General features: G+C 40.9%; 7 non-coding genes across 7 annotated transcripts; all 7 read left to right on the top strand.

Annotated features, from left to right (window-relative positions):
• Nucleotides 1-2,669: 2,669 nt before the first annotated feature.
• LOC146858601 (small nucleolar RNA U3) lies at nucleotides 2,670-2,885 on the top strand. The gene has a single exon (XR_014980656.1). It is a non-coding gene; the product is annotated as a small nucleolar RNA U3 (small nucleolar RNA).
• A 3,117-nt stretch (nucleotides 2,886-6,002) lies between these two features.
• Nucleotides 6,003-6,218, top strand: LOC146858602 (small nucleolar RNA U3). Its single transcript, XR_014980562.1, has one exon. It is a non-coding gene; the product is annotated as a small nucleolar RNA U3 (small nucleolar RNA).
• Nucleotides 6,219-9,380: 3,162 nt separating this feature from the next.
• Nucleotides 9,381-9,596, top strand: LOC146858603 (small nucleolar RNA U3). The gene has a single exon (XR_014980500.1). It is a non-coding gene; the product is annotated as a small nucleolar RNA U3 (small nucleolar RNA).
• Nucleotides 9,597-12,746: 3,150 nt separating this feature from the next.
• LOC146858604 (small nucleolar RNA U3) lies at nucleotides 12,747-12,962 on the top strand. Its single transcript, XR_014980658.1, has one exon. It is a non-coding gene; the product is annotated as a small nucleolar RNA U3 (small nucleolar RNA).
• Nucleotides 12,963-16,080: 3,118 nt separating this feature from the next.
• On the top strand, nucleotides 16,081-16,296 carry LOC146858605 (small nucleolar RNA U3). Its single transcript, XR_014980659.1, has one exon. It is a non-coding gene; the product is annotated as a small nucleolar RNA U3 (small nucleolar RNA).
• Nucleotides 16,297-19,413: 3,117 nt separating this feature from the next.
• On the top strand, nucleotides 19,414-19,629 carry LOC146858606 (small nucleolar RNA U3). The gene has a single exon (XR_014980563.1). It is a non-coding gene; the product is annotated as a small nucleolar RNA U3 (small nucleolar RNA).
• A 3,161-nt stretch (nucleotides 19,630-22,790) lies between these two features.
• Nucleotides 22,791-23,006, top strand: LOC146858607 (small nucleolar RNA U3). Its single transcript, XR_014980564.1, has one exon. It is a non-coding gene; the product is annotated as a small nucleolar RNA U3 (small nucleolar RNA).
• Nucleotides 23,007-24,541: the final 1,535 nt, after the last annotated feature.

The raw sequence follows: 24,541 nt of genomic DNA on the forward strand, positions 1-24,541 counted from the left end.
TTTGGTATTTGTTAAAGTTTTCACAGGAATTCGTGCGGTGCAAAGCAGAAGTAAGGGACTGCGTCTGTTTACTTTTCATTATAAAAGCTTGCGTGCTCAGCACAAAATCTTGCAGCTCCCAACAAGCCCCTGTGCAACCCTTAGTACATCAAGGGCTTGATGCATTCGAACTTTGGAATTTTGCAAGATCCATTGGGGGACAGAGGAGTTGCAACGATCGAATAATGGTCAGAACGAGCCACCTGCTCCAGCAAGTGCCATTTTTTTGGTTCTCCTGGTTCAAGTTAGAGTATTCTTACTTCATTGACGGGAATGTTGTGATATCAGTATAGACTTTCTGCCTCGGGTATCACATTGATTAAATGTTCTATCCCCTCGATATAGAAGCTCAGCTTTAACTTGAGTCTATAACTCAAACAGAGGGTATTTAATGACCATTGTAGCCCCCTGTAGCGTTGTCCTATGGTATTTTAGAACACTGGAAGATTGAGAGCCTCATGTAGAGAATCGGAATATCAGCTGGTTGTAAATAGTAAAATAAGCCCTGTGCCTTGAAAGTTCTATAGCTGTAATGGCTAGAACCCCAAATGCCACCATTTTGGATATCCACTTTGCTGCGACACCTATGAAACGAGGTAGGTGGGCTGGCGCCAGGCCGTAAATTGTAGAAGTTTACAGTTTGGTGACAGGCCAGGTGAATACCCAGAGCCTTTGCCTCTTCTTGGCTTTGTAAGAGTCTGGGGCATCGCCCGACTGCTTTTCCAGCCATGGTCTGTTTTTACGTAAAAATTACAAAGTTGAGACCATATTGTGATAGCCTTTTAGCCTGCCCCAAGAGGCGATTTTCCTGGTCCCCTTTCTTGTGTTTGTCCAGTGCCTTCAACTTTAGTCTATCATGCTGAATTAAACTTTAGTTAGCTGCATAGATTGCAGCGTCAGGTTTTAATTATCTATCACTGATCTGCTGAGAGCTTAGCCAGGTGGCAGAAAAAATGCTCTTGTGATATCTTCCTGTAACCCTTGGACAGCTTGGAATAGAGTTATAAAACTCTTTGTCTTGATATGTTATGTAGAATCAAGATTGAAATAGTATTTGTAAGTGGCCCAAAGGTGTTGCAGATAAGTTCTGATCTAAAAAGGAAGGGCACAGGCAGAGTTTAATTTTTGAAACAACTGTCTACTGTTGATGGCCGTTCCTTTCTTCATTTGAGGATATGCTGTAAAACGGAATTATATACTGAAAAGTTCAATTCCTGTTCTAATGAACATTAGATACAAAACGTTTCTGGCAAGTATTCACTTCCCAGTGTAAAAAGTCTTCTGTACACAAAACATAAACTATATTTTGGATACTTCTGTAGTGCTGAGACACCTAAAGGTCTTTTAGCTTTGAAAAGCTGCATGAATTCAAGCTGGGTGGTAGTACAAGTTGTTCATGTGAACGCTTTCTTAGATAGCCAGGCATTCAGGGCTCTTCTGAAAGTGATAGGTTCCGTTATCTCCCGTATGTGCTGCAAGAGGTTTTTCACTAAGTCTGGACCCCCGTCGAAGTTCATCGTCTGCTTAGAGTCTTACATGTGAACTGGGGAACAGTTAGGGGCATATCATCAAGCTGGTGATAAAAAATGATCGCCTAATTAGCAAGGTCACGCTAACGCGTGAAACCTTGCATTAGCGTCGGGATTCCTAACGCCCAGCTTTGCATCTCTAATGAGATGCAAAGTGGGCGTACCTGACCTGACATGACAGGAGAAATGTCGCTAAGCGACATTTCTCCTATCATCATGAAGCATAGCGGCAGGAAAAGTAGCGATAACCCCTGTTATTGCTACTTTCCTTACGCCTGCTTCAGGACTGACTTAGCCATGGTATCCTATGTAAGGTGGATATCATGGCTAAGTTTGTGAGTCCCTATCAGCAAGCTAACGCCACACTTCGTGACATTATCGCTGGGTTTCCAGCGATAATCTCACGTTAGGCAGTTAGCGTTAGGATTTTTATCGTTTTTGAGATAAGCGTTGCTAATAGCACGTTATCTCAGCGATAATAATCCACGCTAGCCGGCGATAATTATCCTAGCGCTAAGTGCGCTTAGCGATAATTATCGCCGGTTGTTGCTGATATGCCCCTTAGTTTGTTTGGGGAAACTAATCAAAGATGTTGCCGTACATTTGATCTGTGGTGCAACTGTTCAAAATTTAAAGGTAGCTTGAATGCTACAACGTTTGTTTCCACGCTTGCAACCTTAGCAGGTCCCTTCTCGCTAGTGATCAGTGTCACTCTTTTGGCTGTTTGACAGATGCTAATCTGGACCAACTATTTGGATTAAAAATCATCTGTATGATCTTGTGGAACCTGCAGTTTTTTGAAGAATTTTCCAACTCTCCCTGTGGTACAGCATTGGGTCAGGAACAGGCAGGCTGAATTTGATTGGTTGCTGATTTAAAATATGTAAATTTATAAAGCAGTGTCTCACCAGGATCTATTGAGTAGGCTTTAATGTAAATAAAGGCGTATGCGTGTGCATCTGTGGAATATTATCTTGTGGAGTAAAAAATATGTTTATATTTATATGTTTTTATTTCCGTTGATGATGCCGAACCTTGTCTTACTGTAAGTAGGAAGGGTTTCCACCCTTTCTGTCTGTGTGAGCTATAAAGAATTTTGTTAAGACTATACTTTCAGGGATCATTTCTATAGTTTTTAACTGAGGAAATGTGTTTGAAAGTGTCTGGTCTTTGCTAACCACGAGGAAGAATTGTAGTTTTCTCTTTTGGGCGTGAAGTGAGTGAACAGTGTTGCATTCATGTAGCTGCTGTTTGCTATTGATGATCGTTCCTGTTCCTTTCGGGAGGATTGGAGAAAGAGAACACAAACTGAGTGGTTAGCTTTTATTTTTGGGTGTAAGAAAGTCTATCAGTTTCTAATTTCTTGTTTAGTTTGTCATTTCTTTTTTGATTTCTTTGGTTTCTTGTAACTTAACTGTTGAGTATATGAATACTTATTAGAAGCTGTTGAGCTTTCTTGGACTTGTGGTTTTTGCAAGAGGTTCTCTTTGAAAGGCACCTCTCACCATCAGTTGATAATTTGGTATGTTATTTATAAAAAAAGCTTTGTTTTTCGAACATGGATAGTAAAGAGTACATTTTAAATGGACTGTGCGTATGAGCTATCTGTAGAGCCTAGACTTCTGCAAGGCAACTACTGCTACTCAAAAGATTTATCACTCTTTCGAATAGACTGTTTAAAGAAACCTGCTAATGCTAGTTAGGCCGTTTAGAGTAAGAGGAAGCGTAACACCCTGGCTTCTTACAACTTACAAGGCTGCGGTGGATCTTAGACTGCTTAGGATGAAAAACTACTCCTTTGGTATTTGTTAAAGTTTTCACAGCTATTCGTGCGGTGCAGCTTGCGTGCTCAGCAGAAAATCTTGCAGCTCCCAACAAGCCCCTGTGCAACCCTTAGTACATCAAGGGCTTGATGCATTCGAACTTTGGAATTTTGCAAGATCCATTGGGGGACAGAGGAGTTGCAACGATCGAATAATGGTCAGAACGAGCCACCTGCTCCAGCAAGTGCCATTTTTTTGGTTCTCCTGGTTCAAGTTAGAGTATTCTTACTTCATTGACGGGAATGTTGTGATATCAGTATAGACTTTCTGCCTCGGGTATCACATTGATTAAATGTTCTATCCCCTCGATATAGAAGCTCAGCTTTAACTTGAGTCTATAACTCAAACAGAGGGTATTTAATGACCATTGTAGCCCCCTGTAGCGTTGTCCTATGGTATTTTAGAACACTGGAAGATTGAGAGCCTCATGTAGAGAATCGGAATATCAGCTGGTTGTAAATAGTAAAATAAGCCCTGTGCCTTGAAAGTTCTATAGCTGTAATGGCTAGAACCCCAAATGCCACCATTTTGGATATCCACTATGCTGCGACACCTATGAAACGAGGTAGGTGGGCTGGCGCCAGGCCGTAAATTGTAGAAGTTTACAGTTTGGTGACAGGCCAGGTGAATACCCAGAGCCTTTGCCTCTTCTTGGCTTTGTAAGAGTCTGGGGCATCGCCCGACTGTTTTTCCAGCCATGGTCTGTTTTTACGTAAAAATTACAAAGTTGAGACCATATTGTGATAGCCTTTTAGCCTGCCCCAAGAGGCGATTTTCCTGGTCCCCTTTCTTGTGTTTGTCCAGTGCCTTCAACTTTAGTCTATCATGCTGAATTAAACTTTAGTTAGCTGCATAGATTGCAGCGTCAGGTTTTAATTATCTATCACTGATCTGCTGAGAGCTTAGCCAGGTGGCAGAAAAAATGCTCTTGTGATATCTTCCTGTAACCCTTGGACAGCTTGGCATAGAGTTATAAAACTCTTTGTCTTGATATGTTATATAGAATCAAGATTGAAATAGTATTTGTAAGTGGCCCAAAGGTGTTGCAGATAAGTTCTGATCTAAAAAGGAAGGGCACAGGCAGAGTTTAATTTTTGAAACAACTGTCTACTGTTGATGGCCGTTCCTTTCTTCATTTGAGGATATGCTGTAAAACGGAATTATATACTGAAAAGTTCAATTCCTGTTCTAATCAATATTAGATACAAAACGTTTCTGGCAAGTATTCACTTCCCAGTGTAAAAAGTCTTCTGTACACAAAACATAAACTATATTTTGGATACTTCTGTAGTGCTGAGACACCTAAAGGTCTTTTAGCTTTGAAAAGCTGCATGAATTCAAGCTGGGTGGTAGTACAAGTTGTTCATGTGAACGCTTTCTTAGATAGCCAGGCATTCAGGGCTCTTCTGAAAGTGATAGGTTCCGTTATCTCCCGTATGTGCTGCAAGAGGTTTTTCACTAAGTCTGGACCCCCGTCGAAGTTCATCGTCTGCTTAGAGTCTTACATGTGAACTGGGGAACAGTTAGGGGCATATCATCAAGCTGGTGATAAAAAATGATCGCCTAATTATCAAGGTCACGCTAACGCGTGAAACCTTGCATTAGCGTCGGGATTCCTAACGCCCAGCTTTGCATCTCTAATGAGATGCAAAGTGGGCGTACCTGACCTGACATGACAGGAGAAATGTCGCTAAGCGACATTTCTCCTATCATCAAGGCCCACGCTATGAAGCATAGCGGCAGGAAAAGTAGCGATAACCCCTGTTATTGCTACTTTCCTTACGCCTGCTTCAGGACTGACTTAGCCATGGTATCCTATGTAAGGTGGATATCATGGCTAAGTTTGTGAGTCCCTATCAGCAAGCTAACGCCACACTTCGTGACATTATCGCTGGGTTTCCAGCGATAATCTCACGTTAGGCAGTTAGCGTTAGGATTTTTATCGTTTTTGAGATAAGCGTTGCTAATAGCACGTTATCTCAGCGATAATAATCCACGCTAGCCGGCGATAATTATCCTAGCGCTAAGTGCGCTTAGCGATAATTATCGCCGGTTGTTGCTGATATGCCCCTTAGTTTGTTTGGGGAAACTAATCAAAGATGTTGCCGTACATTTGATCTGTGGTGCAACTGTTCAAAATTTAAAGGTAGCTTGAATGCTACAACGTTTGTTTCCACGCTTGCAACCTTAGCAGGTCCCTTCTCGCTAGTGATCAGTGTCACTCTTTTGGCTGTTTGACAGATGCTAATCTGGACCAACTATTTGGATTAAAAATCATCTGTATGATCTTGTGGAACCTGCAGTTTTTTGAAGAATTTTCCAACTCTCCCTGTGGTACAGCATTGGGTCAGGAACAGGCAGGCTGAATTTGATTGGTTGCTGATTTAAAATATGTAAATTTATAAAGCAGTGTCTCACCAGGATCTATTGAGTAGGCTTTAATGTAAATAAAGGCGTATGCGTGTGCATCTGTGGAATATTATCTTGTGGAGTAAAAAATATGTTTATATTTATATGTTTTTATTTCCGTTGATGATGCCGAACCTTGTCTTACTGTAAGTAGGAAGGGTTTCCACCCTTTCTGTCTGTGTGAGCTATAAAGAATTTTGTTAAGACTATACTTTCAGGGATCATTTCTATAGTTTTTAACTGAGGAAATGTGTTTGAAAGTGTCTGGTCTTCGCTAACCACGAGGAAGAATTGTAGTTTTCTCTTTTGGGCGTGAAGTGAGTGAACAGTGTTGCATTCATGTAGCTGCTGTTTGCTATTGATGATCGTTCCTGTTCCTTTCAGGAGGATTGGAGAAAGAGAACACAAACTGAGTGGTTAGCTTTTATTTTTGGGTGTAAGAAAGTCTATCAGTTTCTAATTTCTTGTTTAGTTTGTCATTTCTTTTTTGATTTCTTTGGTTTCTTGTAACTTAACTGTTGAGTATATGAATACTTATTAGAAGCTGTTGAGCTTTCTTGGACTTGTGGTTTTTGCAAGAGGTTCTCTTTGAAAGGCACCTCTCACCATCAGTTGATAATTTGGTATGTTATTTATAAAAAAAGCTTTGTTTTTCGAACATGGATAGTAAAGAGTACATTTTAAATGGACTGTGCGTATGAGCTATTTGTAGAGCCTAGACTTCTGCAAGGCAACTACTGCTACTCAAAAGATTTATCACTCTTTCGAATAGACTGTTTAAAGAGACCTGCTAATGCTAGTTAGGCCGTTTAGAGTAAGAGGAAGCGTAACACCCTGGCTTCTTACAACTTACAAGGCTGCGGTGGATCTTAGACTGCTAAGGATGAAAAACTACTCCTTTGGTATTTGTTAAAGTTTTCACAGGAATTCGTGCGGTGCAAAGCAGAAGTAAGGGACTGCGTCTGTTTACTTTTCATTATAAAAGCTTGCGTGCTCAGCACAAAATCTTGCAGCTCCCAACAAGCCCCTGTGCAACCCTTAGTACATCAAGGGCTTGATGCATTCGAACTTTGGAATTTTGCAAGATCCATTGGGGGACAGAGGAGTTGCAACGATCGAATAATGGTCAGAACGAGCCACCTGCTCCAGCAAGTGCCATTTTTTTGGTTCTCCTGGTTCAAGTTAGAGTATTCTTACTTCATTGACGGGAATGTTGTGATATCAGTATAGACTTTCTGCCTCGGGTATCACATTGATTAAATGTTCTATCCCCTCGATATAGAAGCTCAGCTTTAACTTGAGTCTATAACTCAAACAGAGGGTATTTAATGACCATTGTAGCCCCCTGTAGCGTTGTCCTATGGTATTTTAGAACACTGGAAGATTGAGAGCCTCATGTAGAGAATCGGAATATCAGCTGGTTGTAAATAGTAAAATAAGCCCTGTGCCTTGAAAGTTCTATAGCTGTAATGGCTACAACCCCAAATGCCACCATTTTGGATATCCACTATGCTGCGACACCTATGAAACGAGGTAGGTGGGCTGGCGCCAGGCCGTAAATTGTAGAAGTTTACAGTTTGGTGACAGGCCAGGTGAATACCCAGAGCCTTTGCCTCTTCTTGGCTTTGTAAGAGTCTGGGGCATCGCCCGACTGCTTTTCCAGCCATGGTCTGTTTTTACGTAAAAATTACAAAGTTGAGACCATATTGTGATAGCCTTTTAGCCTGCCCCAAGAGGCGATTTTCCTGGTCCCCTTTCTTGTGTTTGTCCAGTGCCTTCAACTTTAGTCTATCATGCTGAATTAAACTTTAGTTAGCTGCATAGATTGCAGCGTCAGGTTTTAATTATCTATCACTGATCTGCTGAGAGCTTAGCCAGGTGGCAGAAAAAATGCTCTTGTGATATCTTCCTGTAACCCTTGGACAGCTTGGCATAGAGTTATAAAACTCTTTGTCTTGATATGTTATATAGAATCAAGATTGAAATAGTATTTGTAAGTGGCCCAAAGGTGTTGCAGATAAGTTCTGATCTAAAAAGGAAGGGCACAGGCAGAGTTTAATTTTTGAAACAACTGTCTACTGTTGATGGCCGTTCCTTTCTTCATTTGAGGATATGCTGTAAAACGGAATTATATACTGAAAAGTTCAATTCCTGTTCTAATCAATATTAGATACAAAACGTTTCTGGCAAGTATTCACTTCCCAGTGTAAAAAGTCTTCTGTACACAAAACATAAACTATATTTTGGATACTTCTGTAGTGCTGAGACACCTAAAGGTCTTTTAGCTTTGAAAAGCTGCATGAATTCAAGCTGGGTGGTAGTACAAGTTGTTCATGTGAACGCTTTCTTAGATAGCCAGGCATTCAGGGCTCTTCTGAAAGTGATAGGTTCCGTTATCTCCCGTATGTGCTGCAAGAGGTTTTTCACTAAGTCTGGACCCCCGTCGAAGTTCATCGTCTGCTTAGAGTCTTACATGTGAACTGGGGAACAGTTAGGGGCATATCATCAAGCTGGTGATAAAAAATGATCGCCTAATTAGCAAGGTCACGCTAACGCGTGAAACCTTGCATTAGCGTCGGGATTCCTAACGCCCAGCTTTGCATCTCTAATGAGATGCAAAGTGGGCTTACCTGACCTGACATGACAGGAGAAATGTCGCTAAGCGACATTTCTCCTATCATCAAGGCCCACGCTATGAAGCATAGCGGCAGGAAAAGTAGCGATAACCCCTGTTATTGCTACTTTCCTTACGCCTGCTTCAGGACTGACTTAGCCATGGTATCCTATGTAAGGTGGATATCATGGCTAAGTTTGTGAGTCCCTATCAGCAAGCTAACGCCACACTTCGTGACATTATCGCTGGGTTTCCAGCGATTATCTCAAGTTAGGCAGTTAGCGTTAGGATTTTTATCGTTTTTGAGATAAGCGTTGCTAATAGCACGTTATCTCAGCGATAATAATCCACGCTAGCCGGCGATAATTATCCTAGCGCTAAGTGCGCTTAGCGATAATTATCGCCGGTTGTTGCTGATATTGCCCCTTAGTTTGTTTGGGGAAACTAATCAAAGATGTTGCCGTACATTTGATCTGTGGTGCAACTGTTCAAAATTTAAAGGTAGCTTGAATGCTACAACGTTTGTTTCCACGCTTGCAACCTTAGCAGGTCCCTTCTCGCTAGTGATCAGTGTCACTCTTTTGGCTGTTTGACAGATGCTAATCTGGACCAACTATTTGGATTAAAAATCATCTGTATGATCTTGTGGAACCTGCAGTTTTTTGAAGAATTTTCCAACTCTCCCTGTGGTACAGCATTGGGTCAGGAACAGGCAGGCTGAATTTGATTGGTTGCTGATTTAAAATATGTAAATTTATAAAGCAGTGTCTCACCAGGATCTATTGAGTAGGCTTTAATGTAAATAAAGGCGTATGCGTGTGCATCTGTGGAATATTATCTTGTGGAGTAAAAAATATGTTTATATTTATATGTTTTTATTTCCGTTGATGATGCCGAACCTTGTCTTACTGTAAGTAGGAAGGGTTTCCACCCTTTCTGTCTGTGTGAGCTATAAAGAATTTTGTTAAGACTATACTTTCAGGGATCATTTCTATAGTTTTTAACTGAAGAAATGTGTTTGAAAGTGTCTTGTCTTCGCTAACCACGAGGAAGAATTGTAGTTTTCTCTTTTGGGCGTGAAGTGAGTGAACAGTGTTGCATTCATGTAGCTGCTGTTTGCTATTGATGATCGTTCCTGTTCCTTTCAGGAGGATTGGAGGAAGAGAACACAAACTGAGTGGTTAGCTTTTATTTTTGGGTGTAAGAAAGTCTATCAGTTTCTAATTTCTTTTTTAGTTTGTCATTTCTTTTTTGATTTCTTTGGTTTCTTGTAACTTAACTGTTGAGTATATGAATACTTATTAGAAGCTGTTGAGCTTTCTTGGACTTGTGGTTTTTGCAAGAGGTTCTCTTTGAAAGGCACCTCTCACCATCAGTTTATAATTTGGTATGTTATTTATAAAAAAAAGCTTTGTGTTTCGAACATGGATAGTAAAGAGTACATTTTAAATGGACTGTGTGTATGAGCTATTTGTAGAGCCTAGACTTCTGCAAGGCAACTACTGCTATTCAAAAGATTTATCACTCTTTCGAATAGACTGTTTAAAGAAACCTGCTAATGCTAGTTAGGCCGTTTAGAGTAAGAGGAAGCGTAACACCCTGGCTTCTTACAACTTACAAGGCTGCGGTGGATCTTAGACTGCTAAGGATGAAAAACTACTCCTTTGGTATTTGTTAAAGTTTTCACAGGAATTCGTGCGGTGCAAAGCAGAAGTAAGGGACTGCGTCTGTTTACTTTTCATTATAAAAGCTTGCGTGCTCAGCACAAAATCTTGCAGCTCCCAACAAGCCCCTGTGCAACCCTTAGTACATCAAGGGCTTGATGCATTCGAACTTTGGAATTTTGCAAGATCCATTGGGGGACAGAGGAGTTGCAACGATCGAATAATGGTCAGAACGAGCCACCTGCTCCAGCAAGTGCCATTTTTTTGGTTCTCCTGGTTCAAGTTAGAGTATTCTTACTTCATTGACGGGAATGTTGTGATATCAGTATAGACTTTCTGCCTCGGGTATCACATTGATTAAATGTTCTATCCCCTCGATATAGAAGCTCAGCTTTAACTTGAGTCTATAACTCAAACAGAGGGTATTTAATGACCATTGTAGCCCCCTGTAGCGTTGTCCTATGGTATTTTAGAACACTGGAAGATTGAGAGCCTCATGTAGAGAATCGGAATATCAGCTGGTTGTAAATAGTAAAATAAGCCCTGTGCCTTGAAAGTTCTATAGCTGTAATGGCTAGAACCCCAAATGCCACCATTTTGGATATCCACTTTGCTGCGACACCTATGAAACGAGGTAGGTGGGCTGGCGCCAGGCCGTAAATTGTAGAAGTTTACAGTTTGGTGACAGGCCAGGTGAATACCCAGAGCCTTTGCCTCTTCTTGGCTTTGTAAGAGTCTGGGGCATCGCCCGACTGCTTTTCCAGCCATGGTCTGTTTTTACGTAAAAATTACAAAGTTGAGACCATATTGTGATAGCCTTTTAGCCTGCCCCAAGAGGCGATTTTCCTGGTCCCCTTTCTTGTGTTTGTCCAGTGCCTTCAACTTTAGTCTATCATGCTGAATTAAACTTTAGTTAGCTGCATAGATTGCAGCGTCAGGTTTTAATTATCTATCACTGATCTGCTGAGAGCTTAGCCAGGTGGCAGAAAAAATGCTCTTGTGATATCTTCCTGTAACCCTTGGACAGCTTGGAATAGAGTTATAAAACTCTTTGTCTTGATATGTTATGTAGAATCAAGATTGAAATAGTATTTGTAAGTGGCCCAAAGGTGTTGCAGATAAGTTCTGATCTAAAAAGGAAGGGCACAGGCAGAGTTTAATTTTTGAAACAACTGTCTACTGTTGATGGCCGTTCCTTTCTTCATTTGAGGATATGCTGTAAAACGGAATTATATACTGAAAAGTTCAATTCCTGTTCTAATGAACATTAGATACAAAACGTTTCTGGCAAGTATTCACTTCCCAGTGTAAAAAGTCTTCTGTACACAAAACATAAACTATATTTTGGATACTTCTGTAGTGCTGAGACACCTAAAGGTCTTTTAGCTTTGAAAAGCTGCATGAATTCAAGCTGGGTGGTAGTACAAGTTGTTCATGTGAACGCTTTCTTAGATAGCCAGGCATTCAGGGCTCTTCTGAAAGTGATAGGTTCCGTTATCTCCCGTATGTGCTGCAAGATGTTTTTCACTAAGTCTGGACCCCCGTCGAAGTTCATCGTCTGCTTAGAGTCTTACATGTGAACTGGGGAACAGTTAGGGGCATATCATCAAGCTGGTGATAAAAAATGATCGCCTAATTAGCAAGGTCACGCTAACGCGTGAAACCTTGCATTAGCGTCGGGATTCCTAACGCCCAGCTTTGCATCTCTAATGAGATGCAAAGTGGGCGTACCTGACCTGACATGACAGGAGAAATGTCGCTAAGCGACATTTCTCCTATCATCATGAAGCATAGCGGCAGGAAAAGTAGCGATAACCCCTGTTATTGCTACTTTCCTTACGCCTGCTTCAGGACTGACTTAGCCATGGTATCCTATGTAAGGTGGATATCATGGCTAAGTTTGTGAGTCCCTATCAGCAAGCTAACGCCACACTTCATGACATTATCGCTGGGTTTCCAGCGATAATCTCACGTTAGGCAGTTAGCGTTAGGATTTTTATCGTTTTTGAGATAAGCGTTGCTAATAGCACGTTATCTCAGCGATAATAATCCACGCTAGCCGGCGATAATTATCCTAGCGCTAAGTGCGCTTAGCGATAATTATCGCCGGTTGTTGCTGATATGCCCCTTAGTTTGTTTGGGGAAACTAATCAAAGATGTTGCCGTACATTTGATCTGTGGTGCAACTGTTCAAAATTTAAAGGTAGCTTGAATGCTACAACGTTTGTTTCCACGCTTGCAACCTTAGCAGGTCCCTTCTCGCTAGTGATCAGTGTCACTCTTTTGGCTGTTTGACAGATGCTAATCTGGACCAACTATTTGGATTAAAAATCATCTGTATGATCTTGTGGAACCTGCAGTTTTTTGAAGAATTTTCCAACTCTCCCTGTGGTACAGCATTGGGTCAGGAACAGGCAGGCTGAATTTGATTGGTTGCTGATTTAAAATATGTAAATTTATAAAGCAGTGTCTCACCAGGATCTATTGAGTAGGCTTTAATGTAAATAAAGGCGTATGCGTGTGCATCTGTGGAATATTATCTTGTGGAGTAAAAAATATGTTTATATTTATATGTTTTTATTTCCGTTGATGATGCCGAACCTTGTCTTACTGTAAGTAGGAAGGGTTTCCACCCTTTCTGTCTGTGTGAGCTATAAAGAATTTTGTTAAGACTATACTTTCAGGGATCATTTCTATAGTTTTTAACTGAGGAAATGTGTTTGAAAGTGTCTGGTCTTTGCTAACCACGAGGAAGAATTGTAGTTTTCTCTTTTGGGCGTGAAGTGAGTGAACAGTGTTGCATTCATGTAGCTGCTGTTTGCTATTGATGATCGTTCCTGTTCCTTTCGGGAGGATTGGAGAAAGAGAACACAAACTGAGTGGTTAGCTTTTATTTTTGGGTGTAAGAAAGTCTATCAGTTTCTAATTTCTTGTTTAGTTTGTCATTTCTTTTTTGATTTCTTTGGTTTCTTGTAACTTAACTGTTGAGTATATGAATACTTATTAGAAGCTGTTGAGCTTTCTTGGACTTGTGGTTTTTGCAAGAGGTTCTCTTTGAAAGGCACCTCTCACCATCAGTTGATAATTTGGTATGTTATTTATAAAAAAAGCTTTGTTTTTCGAACATGGATAGTAAAGAGTACATTTTAAATGGACTGTGCGTATGAGCTATCTGTAGAGCCTAGACTTCTGCAAGGCAACTACTGCTACTCAAAAGATTTATCACTCTTTCGAATAGACTGTTTAAAGAAACCTGCTAATGCTAGTTAGGCCGTTTAGAGTAAGAGGAAGCGTAACACCCTGGCTTCTTACAACTTACAAGGCTGCGGTGGATCTTAGACTGCTTAGGATGAAAAACTACTCCTTTGGTATTTGTTAAAGTTTTCACAGCTATTCGTGCGGTGCAGCTTGCGTGCTCAGCAGAAAATCTTGCAGCTCCCAACAAGCCCCTGTGCAACCCTTAGTACATCAAGGGCTTGATGCATTCGAACTTTGGAATTTTGCAAGATCCATTGGGGGACAGAGGAGTTGCAACGATCGAATAATGGTCAGAACGAGCCACCTGCTCCAGCAAGTGCCATTTTTTTGGTTCTCCTGGTTCAAGTTAGAGTATTCTTACTTCATTGACGGGAATGTTGTGATATCAGTATAGACTTTCTGCCTCGGGTATCACATTGATTAAATGTTCTATCCCCTCGATATAGAAGCTCAGCTTTAACTTGAGTCTATAACTCAAACAGAGGGTATTTAATGACCATTGTAGCCCCCTGTAGCGTTGTCCTATGGTATTTTAGAACACTGGAAGATTGAGAGCCTCATGTAGAGAATCGGAATATCAGCTGGTTGTAAATAGTAAAATAAGCCCTGTGCCTTGAAAGTTCTATAGCTGTAATGGCTAGAACCCCAAATGCCACCATTTTGGATATCCACTATGCTGCGACACCTATGAAACGAGGTAGGTGGGCTGGCGCCAGGCCGTAAATTGTAGAAGTTTACAGTTTGGTGACAGGCCAGGTGAATACCCAGAGCCTTTGCCTCTTCTTGGCTTTGTAAGAGTCTGGGGCATCGCCCGACTGTTTTTCCAGCCATGGTCTGTTTTTACGTAAAAATTACAAAGTTGAGACCATATTGTGATAGCCTTTTAGCCTGCCCCAAGAGGCGATTTTCCTGGTCCCCTTTCTTGTGTTTGTCCAGTGCCTTCAACTTTAGTCTATCATGCTGAATTAAACTTTAGTTAGCTGCATAGATTGCAGCGTCAGGTTTTAATTATCTATCACTGATCTGCTGAGAGCTTAGCCAGGTGGCAGAAAAAATGCTCTTGTGATATCTTCCTGTAACCCTTGGACAGCTTGGCATAGAGTTATAAAACTCTTTGTCTTGATATGTTATATAGAATCAAGATTGAAATAGTATTTGTAAGTGGCCCAAAGGTGTTGCAGATAAGTTCTGATCTAAAAAGGAAGGGCACAGGCAGAGTTTAATTTTTGAAACAACTGTCTACTGTTGATGGCCGTTCCTTTCTTCATTTGAGGATATGCTGTAAAACGGAATTATATACTGAAAAGTTCAATTCCTGTTCTAATCAATATTAGATACAAAACGTTTCTGGCAAGTATTCACTTCCCAGTGTAAAAAGTCTTCTGTACACAAAACATAAACTATATTTTGGATACTTCTGTAGTGCTGAGACACCTAAAGGTCTTTTAGCTTTGAAAAGCTGCATGAATTCAAGCTGGGTGGTAGTACAAGTTGTTCATGTGAACGCTTTCTTAGATAGCCAGGCATTCAGGGCTCTTCTGAAAGTGATAGGTTCCGTTATCTCCCGTATGTGCTGCAAGAGGTTTTTCACTAAGTCTGGACCCCCGTCGAAGTTCATCGTCTGCTTAGAGTCTTACATGTGAACTGGGGAACAGTTAGGGGCATATCATCAAGCTGGTGATAAAAAATGATCGCCTAATTAGCAAGGTCACGCTAACGCGTGAAACCTTGCATTAGCGTCGGGATTCCTAACGCCCAGCTTTGCATCTCTAATGAGATGCAAAGTGGGCTTACCTGACCTGACATGACAGGAGAAATGTCGCTAAGCGACATTTCTCCTATCATCAAGGCCCACGCTATGAAGCATAGCGGCAGGAAAAGTAGCGATAACACCTGTTATTGCTACTTTCCTTACGCCTGCTTCAGGACTGACTTAGCCATGGTATCCTATGTAAGGTGGATATCATGGCTAAGTTTGTGAGTCCCTATCAGCAAGCTAACGCCACACTTCGTGACATTATCGCTGGGTTTCCAGCGATTATCTCAAGTTAGGCAGTTAGCGTTAGGATTTTTATCGTTTTTGAGATAAGCGTTGCTAATAGCACGTTATCTCAGCGATAATAATCCACGCTAGCCGGCGATAATTATCCTAGCGCTAAGTGCGCTTAGCGATAATTATCGCCGGTTGTTGCTGATATTGCCCCTTAGTTTGTTTGGGGAAACTAATCAAAGATGTTGCCGTACATTTGATCTGTGGTGCAACTGTTCAAAATTTAAAGGTAGCTTGAATGCTACAACGTTTGTTTCCACGCTTGCAACCTTAGCAGGTCCCTTCTCGCTAGTGATCAGTGTCACTCTTTTGGCTGTTTGACAGATGCTAATCTGGACCAAGTATTTGGATTAAAAATCATCTGTATGATCTTGTGGAACCTGCAGTTTTTTGAAGAATTTTCCAACTCTCCCTGTGGTACAGCATTGGGTCAGGAACAGGCAGGCTGAATTTGATTGGTTGCTGATTTAAAATATGTAAATTTATAAAGCAGTGTCTCACCAGGATCTATTGAGTAGGCTTTAATGTAAATAAAGGCGTATGCGTGTGCATCTGTGGAATATTATCTTGTGGAGTAAAAAATATGTTTATATTTATATGTTTTTATTTCCGTTGATGATGCCGAACCTTGTCTTACTGTAAGTAGGAAGGGTTTCCACCCTTTCTGTCTGTGTGAGCTATAAAGAATTTTGTTAAGACTATACTTTCAGGGATCATTTCTATAGTTTTTAACTGAGGAAATGTGTTTGAAAGTGTCTGGTCTTTGCTAACCACGAGGAAGAATTGTAGTTTTCTCTTTTGGGCGTGAAGTGAGTGAACAGTGTTGCATTCATGTAGCTGCTGTTTGCTATTGATGATCGTTCCTGTTCCTTTCGGGAGGATTGGAGAAAGAGAACACAAACTGAGTGGTTAGCTTTTATTTTTGGGTGTAAGAAAGTCTATCAGTTTCTAATTTCTTGTTTAGTTTGTCATTTCTTTTTTGATTTCTTTGGTTTCTTGTAACTTAACTGTTGAGTATATGAATACTTATTAGAAGCTGTTGAGCTTTCTTGGACTTGTGGTTTTTGCAAGAGGTTCTCTTTGAAAGGCACCTCTCACCATCAGTTGATAATTTGGTATGTTATTTATAAAAAAAGCTTTGTTTTTCGAACATGGATAGTAAAGAGTACATTTTAAATGGACTGTGCGTATGAGCTATCTGTAGAGCCTAGACTTCTGCAAGGCAACTACTGCTACTCAAAAGATTTATCACTCTTTCGAATAGACTGTTTAAAGAAACCTGCTAATGCTAGTTAGGCCGTTTAGAGTAAGAGGAAGCGTAACACCCTGGCTTCTTACAACTTACAAGGCTGCGGTGGATCTTAGACTGCTTAGGATGAAAAACTACTCCTTTGGTATTTGTTAAAGTTTTCACAGCTATTCGTGCGGTGCAGCTTGCGTGCTCAGCAGAAAATCTTGCAGCTCCCAACAAGCCCCTGTGCAACCCTTAGTACATCAAGGGCTTGATGCATTCGAACTTTGGAATTTTGCAAGATCCATTGGGGGACAGAGGAGTTGCAACGATCGAATAATGGTCAGAACGAGCCACCTGCTCCAGCAAGTGCCATTTTTTTGGTTCTCCTGGTTCAAGTTAGAGTATTCTTACTTCATTGACGGGAATGTTGTGATATCAGTATAGACTTTCTGCCTCGGGTATCACATTGATTAAATGTTCTATCCCCTCGATATAGAAGCTCAGCTTTAACTTGAGTCTATAACTCAAACAGAGGGTATTTAATGACCATTGTAGCCCCCTGTAGCGTTGTCCTATGGTATTTTAGAACACTGGAAGATTGAGAGCCTCATGTAGAGAATCGGAATATCAGCTGGTTGTAAATAGTAAAATAAGCCCTGTGCCTTGAAAGTTCTATAGCTGTAATGGCTAGAACCCCAAATGCCACCATTTTGGATATCCACTATGCTGCGACACCTATGAAACGAGGTAGGTGGGCTGGCGCCAGGCCGTAAATTGTAGAAGTTTACAGTTTGGTGACAGGCCAGGTGAATACCCAGAGCCTTTGCCTCTTCTTGGCTTTGTAAGAGTCTGGGGCATCGCCCGACTGTTTTTCCAGCCATGGTCTGTTTTTACGTAAAAATTACAAAGTTGAGACCATATTGTGATAGCCTTTTAGCCTGCCCCAAGAGGCGATTTTCCTGGTCCTCTTTCTTGTGTTTGTCCAGTGCCTTCAACTTTAGTCTATCATGCTGAATTAAACTTTAGTTAGCTGCAGAGATTGCAGTGTCAGGTTTTAATTATCTATCACTGATCTGCTGAGAGCTTAGCCAGGTGGCAGAAAAAATGCTCTTGTGATATCTTCCTGTAACCCTTGGACAGCTTGGCATAGAGTTATAAAACTCTTTGTCTTGATATGTTATGTAGAGTCAAGATTGAAATAGTATTTGTAAGTGGCCCAAAGGTGTTGCAGATAAGTTCTGATCTAAAAAGGAAGGGCACAGGCAGAGTTTAATTTTTGAAACAACTGTCTACTGTTGATGGCCGTTCCTTTCTTCATTTGAGGATATGCTGTAAAACGGAATTATATACTGAAAAGTTCAATTCCTGTTCTAATCAATATTAGATACAAAACGTTTCTGGCAAGTATTCACTTCCCAGTGTAAAAAGTCTTCTGTACACAAAACATAAACTATATTTTGGATACTTCTGTAGTGCTGAGACACCTAAAGGTCTTTTAGCTTTGAAAAGCTGCATGAATTCAAGCTGGGTGGTAGTACAAGTTGTTCATGTGAACGCTTTCTTAGATAGCCAGGCATTCAGGGCTCTTCTGAAAGTGATAGGTTCCGTTATCTCCCGTATGTGCTGCAAGAGGTTTTTCACTAAGTCTGGACCCCCGTCGAAGTTCATCGTCTGCTTAGAGTCTTACATGTGAACTGGGGAACAGTTAGGGGCATATCATCAAGCTGGTGATAAAAAATGATCGCCTAATTATCAAGGTCACGCTAACGCGTGAAACCTTGCATTAGCGTCGGGATTCCTAACGCCCAGCTTTGCATCTCTAATGAGATGCAAAGTGGGCGTACCTGACCTGACATGACAGGAGAAATGTCGCTAAGCGACATTTCTCCTATCATCAAGGCCCACGCTATGAAGCATAGCGGCAGGAAAAGTAGCGATAACCCCTGTTATTGCTACTTTCCTTACGCCTGCTTCAGGACTGACTTAGCCATGGTATCCTATGTAAGGTGGATATCATGGCTAAGTTTGTGAGTCCCTATCAGCAAGCTAACGCCACACTTCGTGACATTATCGCTGGGTTTCCAGCGATAATCTCACGTTAGGCAGTTAGCGTTAGGATTTTTATCGTTTTTGAGATAAGCGTTGCTAATAGCACGTTATCTCAGCGATAATAATCCACGCTAGCCGGCGATAATTATCCTAGCGCTAAGTGCGCTTAGCGATAATTATCGCCGGTTGTTGCTGATATGCCCCTTAGTTTGTTTGGGGAAACTAATCAAAGATGTTGCCGTACATTTGATCTGTGGTGCAACTGTTCAAAATTTAAAGGTAGCTTGAATGCTACAACGTTTGTTTCCACGCTTGCAACCTTAGCAGGTCCCTTCTCGCTAGTGATCAGTGTCACTCTTTTGGCTGTTTGACAGATGCTAATCTGGACCAACTATTTGGATTAAAAATCATCTGTATGATCTTGTGGAACCTGCAGTTTTTTGAAGAATTTTCCAACTCTCCCTGTGGTACAGCATTGGGTCAGGAACAGGCAGGCTGAATTTGATTGGTTGCTGATTTAAAATATGTAAATTTATAAAGCAGTGTCTCACCAGGATCTATTGAGTAGGCTTTAATGTAAATAAAGGCGTATGCGTGTGCATCTGTGGAATATTATCTTGTGGAGTAAAAAATATGTTTATATTTATATGTTTTTATTTCCGTTGATGATGCCGAACCTTGTCTTACTGTAAGTAGGAAGGGTTTCCACCTTTTCTGTCTGTGTGAGCTATAAAGAATTTTGTTAAGACTATACTTTCAGGGATCATTTCTATAGTTTTTAACTGAGGAAATGTGTTTGAAAGTGTCTGGTCTTCGCTAACCACGAGGAAGAATTGTAGTTTTCTCTTTTGGGCGTGAAGTGAGTGAACAGTGTTGCATTCATGTAGCTGCTGTTTGCTATTGATGATCGTTCCTGTTCCTTTCAGGAGGATTGGAGAAAGAGAACACAAACTGAGTGGTTAGCTTTTATTTTTGGGTGTAAGAAAGTCTATCAGTTTTTAATTTCTTGTTTAGTTTGTCATTTCTTTTTTGATTTCTTTGGTTTCTTGTAACTTAACTGTTGAGTATATGAATACTTATTAGAAGCTGTTGAGCTTTCTTGGACTTGTGGTTTTTGCAAGAGGTTCTCTTTGAAAGGCACCTCTCACCATCAGTTGATAATTTGGTATGTTATTTATAAAAAAAGCTTTGTTTTTCGAACATGGATAGTAAAGAGTACATTTTAAATGGACTGTGCGTATGAGCTATTTGTAGAGCCTAGACTTCTGCAAGGCAACTACTGCTACTCAAAAGATTTATCACTCTTTCGAATAGACTGTTTAAAGAAACCTGCTAATGCTAGTTAGGCCGTTTAGAGTAAGAGGAAGCGTAACACCCTGGCTTCTTACAACTTACAAGGCTGCGGTGGATCTTAGACTGCTAAGGATGAAAAACTACTCCTTTGGTATTTGTTAAAGTTTTCACAGGAATTCGTGCGGTGCAAAGCAGAAGTAAGGGACTGCGTCTGTTTACTTTTCATTATAAAAGCTTGCGTGCTCAGCACAAAATCTTGCAGCTCCCAACAAGCCCCTGTGCAACCCTTAGTACATCAAGGGCTTGATGCATTCGAACTTTGGAATTTTGCAAGATCCATTGGGGGACAGAGGAGTTGCAACGATCGAATAATGGTCAGAACGAGCCACCTGCTCCAGCAAGTGCCATTTTTTTGGTTCTCCTGGTTCAAGTTAGAGTATTCTTACTTCATTGACGGGAATGTTGTGATATCAGTATAGACTTTCTGCCTCGGGTATCACATTGATTAAATGTTCTATCCCCTCGATATAGAAGCTCAGCTTTAACTTGAGTCTATAACTCAAACAGAGGGTATTTAATGACCATTGTAGCCCCCTGTAGCGTTGTCCTATGGTATTTTAGAACACTGGAAGATTGAGAGCCTCATGTAGAGAATCGGAATATCAGCTGGTTGTAAATAGTAAAATAAGCCCTGTGCCTTGAAAGTTCTATAGCTGTAATGGCTACAACCCCAAATGCCACCATTTTGGATATCCACTTTGCTGCGACACCTATGAAACGAGGTAGGTGGGCTGGCGCCAGGCCGTAAATTGTAGAAGTTTACAGTTTGGTGACAGGCCAGGTGAATACCCAGAGCCTTTGCCTCTTCTTGGCTTTGTAAGAGTCTGGGGCATCGCCCGACTGCTTTTCCAGCCATGGTCTGTTTTTACGTAAAAATTACAAAGTTGAGACCATATTGTGATAGCCTTTTAGCCTGCCCCAAGAGGCGATTTTCCTGGTCCCCTTTCTTGTGTTTGTCCAGTGCCTTCAACTTTAGTCTATCATGCTGAATTAAACTTTAGTTAGCTGCATAGATTGCAGCGTCAGGTTTTAATTATCTATCACTGATCTGCTGAGAGCTTAGCCAGGTGGCAGAAAAAATGCTCTTGTGATATCTTCCTGTAACCCTTGGACAGCTTGGAATAGAGTTATAAAACTCTTTGTCTTGATATGTTATGTAGAATCAAGATTGAAATAGTATTTGTAAGTGGCCCAAAGGTGTTGCAGATAAGTTCTGATCTAAAAAGGAAGGGCACAGGCAGAGTTTAATTTTTGAAACAACTGTCTACTGTTGATGGCCGTTCCTTTCTTCATTTGAGGATATGCTGTAAAACGGAATTATATACTGAAAAGTTCAATTCCTGTTCTAATGAACATTAGATACAAAACGTTTCTGGCAAGTATTCACTTCCCAGTGTAAAAAGTCTTCTGTACACAAAACATAAACTATATTTTGGATACTTCTGTAGTGCTGAGACACCTAAAGGTCTTTTAGCTTTGAAAAGCTGCATGAATTCAAGCTGGGTGGTAGTACAAGTTGTTCATGTGAACGCTTTCTTAGATAGCCAGGCATTCAGGGCTCTTCTGAAAGTGATAGGTTCCGTTATCTCCCGTATGTGCTGCAAGAGGTTTTTCACTAAGTCTGGACCCCCGTCGAAGTTCATCGTCTGCTTAGAGTCTTACATGTGAACTGGGGAACAGTTAGGGGCATATCATCAAGCTGGTGATAAAAAATGATCGCCTAATTAGCAAGGTCACGCTAACGCGTGAAACCTTGCATTAGCGTCGGGATTCCTAACGCCCAGCTTTGCATCTCTAATGAGATGCAAAGTGGGCGTACCTGACCTGACATGACAGGAGAAATGTCGCTAAGCGACATTTCTCCTATCATCAAGGCCCACGCTATGAAGCATAGCGGCAGGAAAAGTAGCGATAACCCCTGTTATTGCTACTTTCCTTACGCCTGCTTCAGGACTGACTTAGCCATGGTATCCTATGTAAGGTGGATATCATGGCTAAGTTTGTGAGTCCCTATCAGCAAGCTAACGCCGCACTTCGTGACATTATCGCTGGGTTTCCAGCGATAATCTCACGTTAGGCAGTTAGCGTTAGGATTTTTATCGTTTTTGAGATAAGCGTTGCTAATAGCACGTTATCTCAGCGATAATAATCCACGCTAGCCGGCGATAATTATCCTAGCGCTAAGTGCGCTTAGCGATAATTATCGCCGGTTGTTGCTGATATGCCCCTTAGTTTGTTTGGGGAAACTAATCAAAGATGTTGCGGTACATTTGATCTGTGGTGCAACTGTTCAAAATTTAAAGGTAGCTTGAATGCTACAACGTTTGTTTCCACGCTTGCAACCTTAGCAGGTCCCTTCTCGCTAGTGATCAGTGTCACTCTTTTGGCTGTTTGACAGATGCTAATCTGGACCAACTATTTGGATTAAAAATCATCTGTATGATCTTGTGGAACCTGCAGTTTTTTGAAGAATTTTCCAACTCTCCCTGTGGTACAGCATTGGGTCAGGAACAGGCAGGCTGAATTTGATTGGTTGCTGATTTAAAATATGTAAATTTATAAAGCAGTGTCTCACCAGGATCTATTGAGTAGGCTTTAATGTAAATAAAGGCGTATGCGTGTGCATCTGTGGAATATTATCTTGTGGAGTAAAAAATATGTTTATATTTATATGTTTTTATTTCCGTTGATGATGCCGAACCTTGTCTTACTGTAAGTAGGAAGGGTTTCCACCCTTTCTGTCTGTGTGAGCTCTAAAGAATTTTGTTAAGACTATACTTTCAGGGATCATTTCTATAGTTTTTAACTGAGGAAATGTGTTTGAAAGTGTCTGGTCTTCGCTAACCACGAGGAAGAATTGTAGTTTTCTCTTTTGGGCGTGAAGTGAGTGAACAGTGTTGCATTCATGTAGCTGCTGTTTGCTATTGATGATCGTTCCTGTTCCTTTCAGGAGGATTGGAGAAAGAGAACACAAACTGAGTGGTTAGCTTTTATTTTTGGGTGTAAGAAAGTCTATCAGTTTCTAATTTCTTGTTTAGTTTGTCATTTCTTTTTTGATTTCTTTGGTTTCTTGTAACTTAACTATTGAGTATATGAATACTTATTAGAAGCTGTTGAGCTTTCTTGGACTTGTGGTTTTTGCAAGAGGTTCTCTTTGAAAGGCACCTCTCACCATCAGTTGATAATTTGGTATGTTATTTATAAAAAAAGCTTTGTTTTTCGAACATGGATAGTAAAGAGTACATTTTAAATGGACTGTGCGTATGAGCTATCTGTAGAGCCTAGACTTCTGCAAGGCAACTACTGCTACTCAAAAGATTTATCACTCTTTCGAATAGACTGTTTAAAGAAACCTGCTAATGCTAGTTAGGCCGTTTAGAGTAAGAGGAAGCGTAACACCCTGGCTTCTTACAACTTACAAGGCTGCGGTGGATCTTAGACTGCTTAGGATGAAAAACTACTCCTTTGGTATTTGTTAAAGTTTTCACAGCTATTCGTGCGGTGCAGCTTGCGTGCTCAGCAGAAAATCTTGCAGCTCCCAACAAGCCCCTGTGCAACCCTTAGTACATCAAGGGCTTGATGCATTCGAACTTTGGAATTTTGCAAGATCCATTGGGGGACAGAGGAGTTGCAACGATCGAATAATGGTCAGAACGAGCCACCTGCTCCAGCAAGTGCCATTTTTTTGGTTCTCCTGGTTCAAGTTAGAGTATTCTTACTTCATTGACGGGAATGTTGTGATATCAGTATAGACTTTCTGCCTCGGGTATCACATTGATTAAATGTTCTATCCCCTCGATATAGAAGCTCAGCTTTAACTTGAGTCTATAACTCAAACAGAGGGTATTTAATGACCATTGTAGCCCCCTGTAGCGTTGTCCTATGGTATTTTAGAACACTGGAAGATTGAGAGCCTCATGTAGAGAATCGGAATATCAGCTGGTTGTAAATAGTAAAATAAGCCCTGTGCCTTGAAAGTTCTATAGCTGTAATGGCTAGAACCCCAAATGCCACCATTTTGGATATCCACTATGCTGCGACACCTATGAAACGAGGTAGGTGGGCTGGCGCCAGGCCGTAAATTGTAGAAGTTTACAGTTTGGTGACAGGCCAGGTGAATACCCAGAGCCTTTGCCTCTTCTTGGCTTTGTAAGAGTCTGGGGCATCGCCCGACTGTTTTTCCAGCCATGGTCTGTTTTTACGTAAAAATTACAAAGTTGAGACCATATTGTGATAGCCTTTTAGCCTGCCCCAAGAGGCGATTTTCCTGGTCCCCTTTCTTGTGTTTGTCCAGTGCCTTCAACTTTAGTCTATCATGCTGAATTAAACTTTAGTTAGCTGCATAGATTGCAGCGTCAGGTTTTAATTATCTATCACTGATCTGCTGAGAGCTTAGCCAGGTGGCAGAAAAAATGCTCTTGTGATATCTTCCTGTAACCCTTGGACAGCTTGGCATAGAGTTATAAAACTCTTTGTCTTGATATGTTATATAGAATCAAGATTGAAATAGTATTTGTAA

This window comes from Triturus cristatus, chromosome 3_2 (genome assembly GCF_964204655.1).
Source record: "Triturus cristatus chromosome 3_2, aTriCri1.1, whole genome shotgun sequence".
NCBI lineage: Eukaryota > Metazoa > Chordata > Amphibia > Caudata > Salamandridae > Triturus > Triturus cristatus.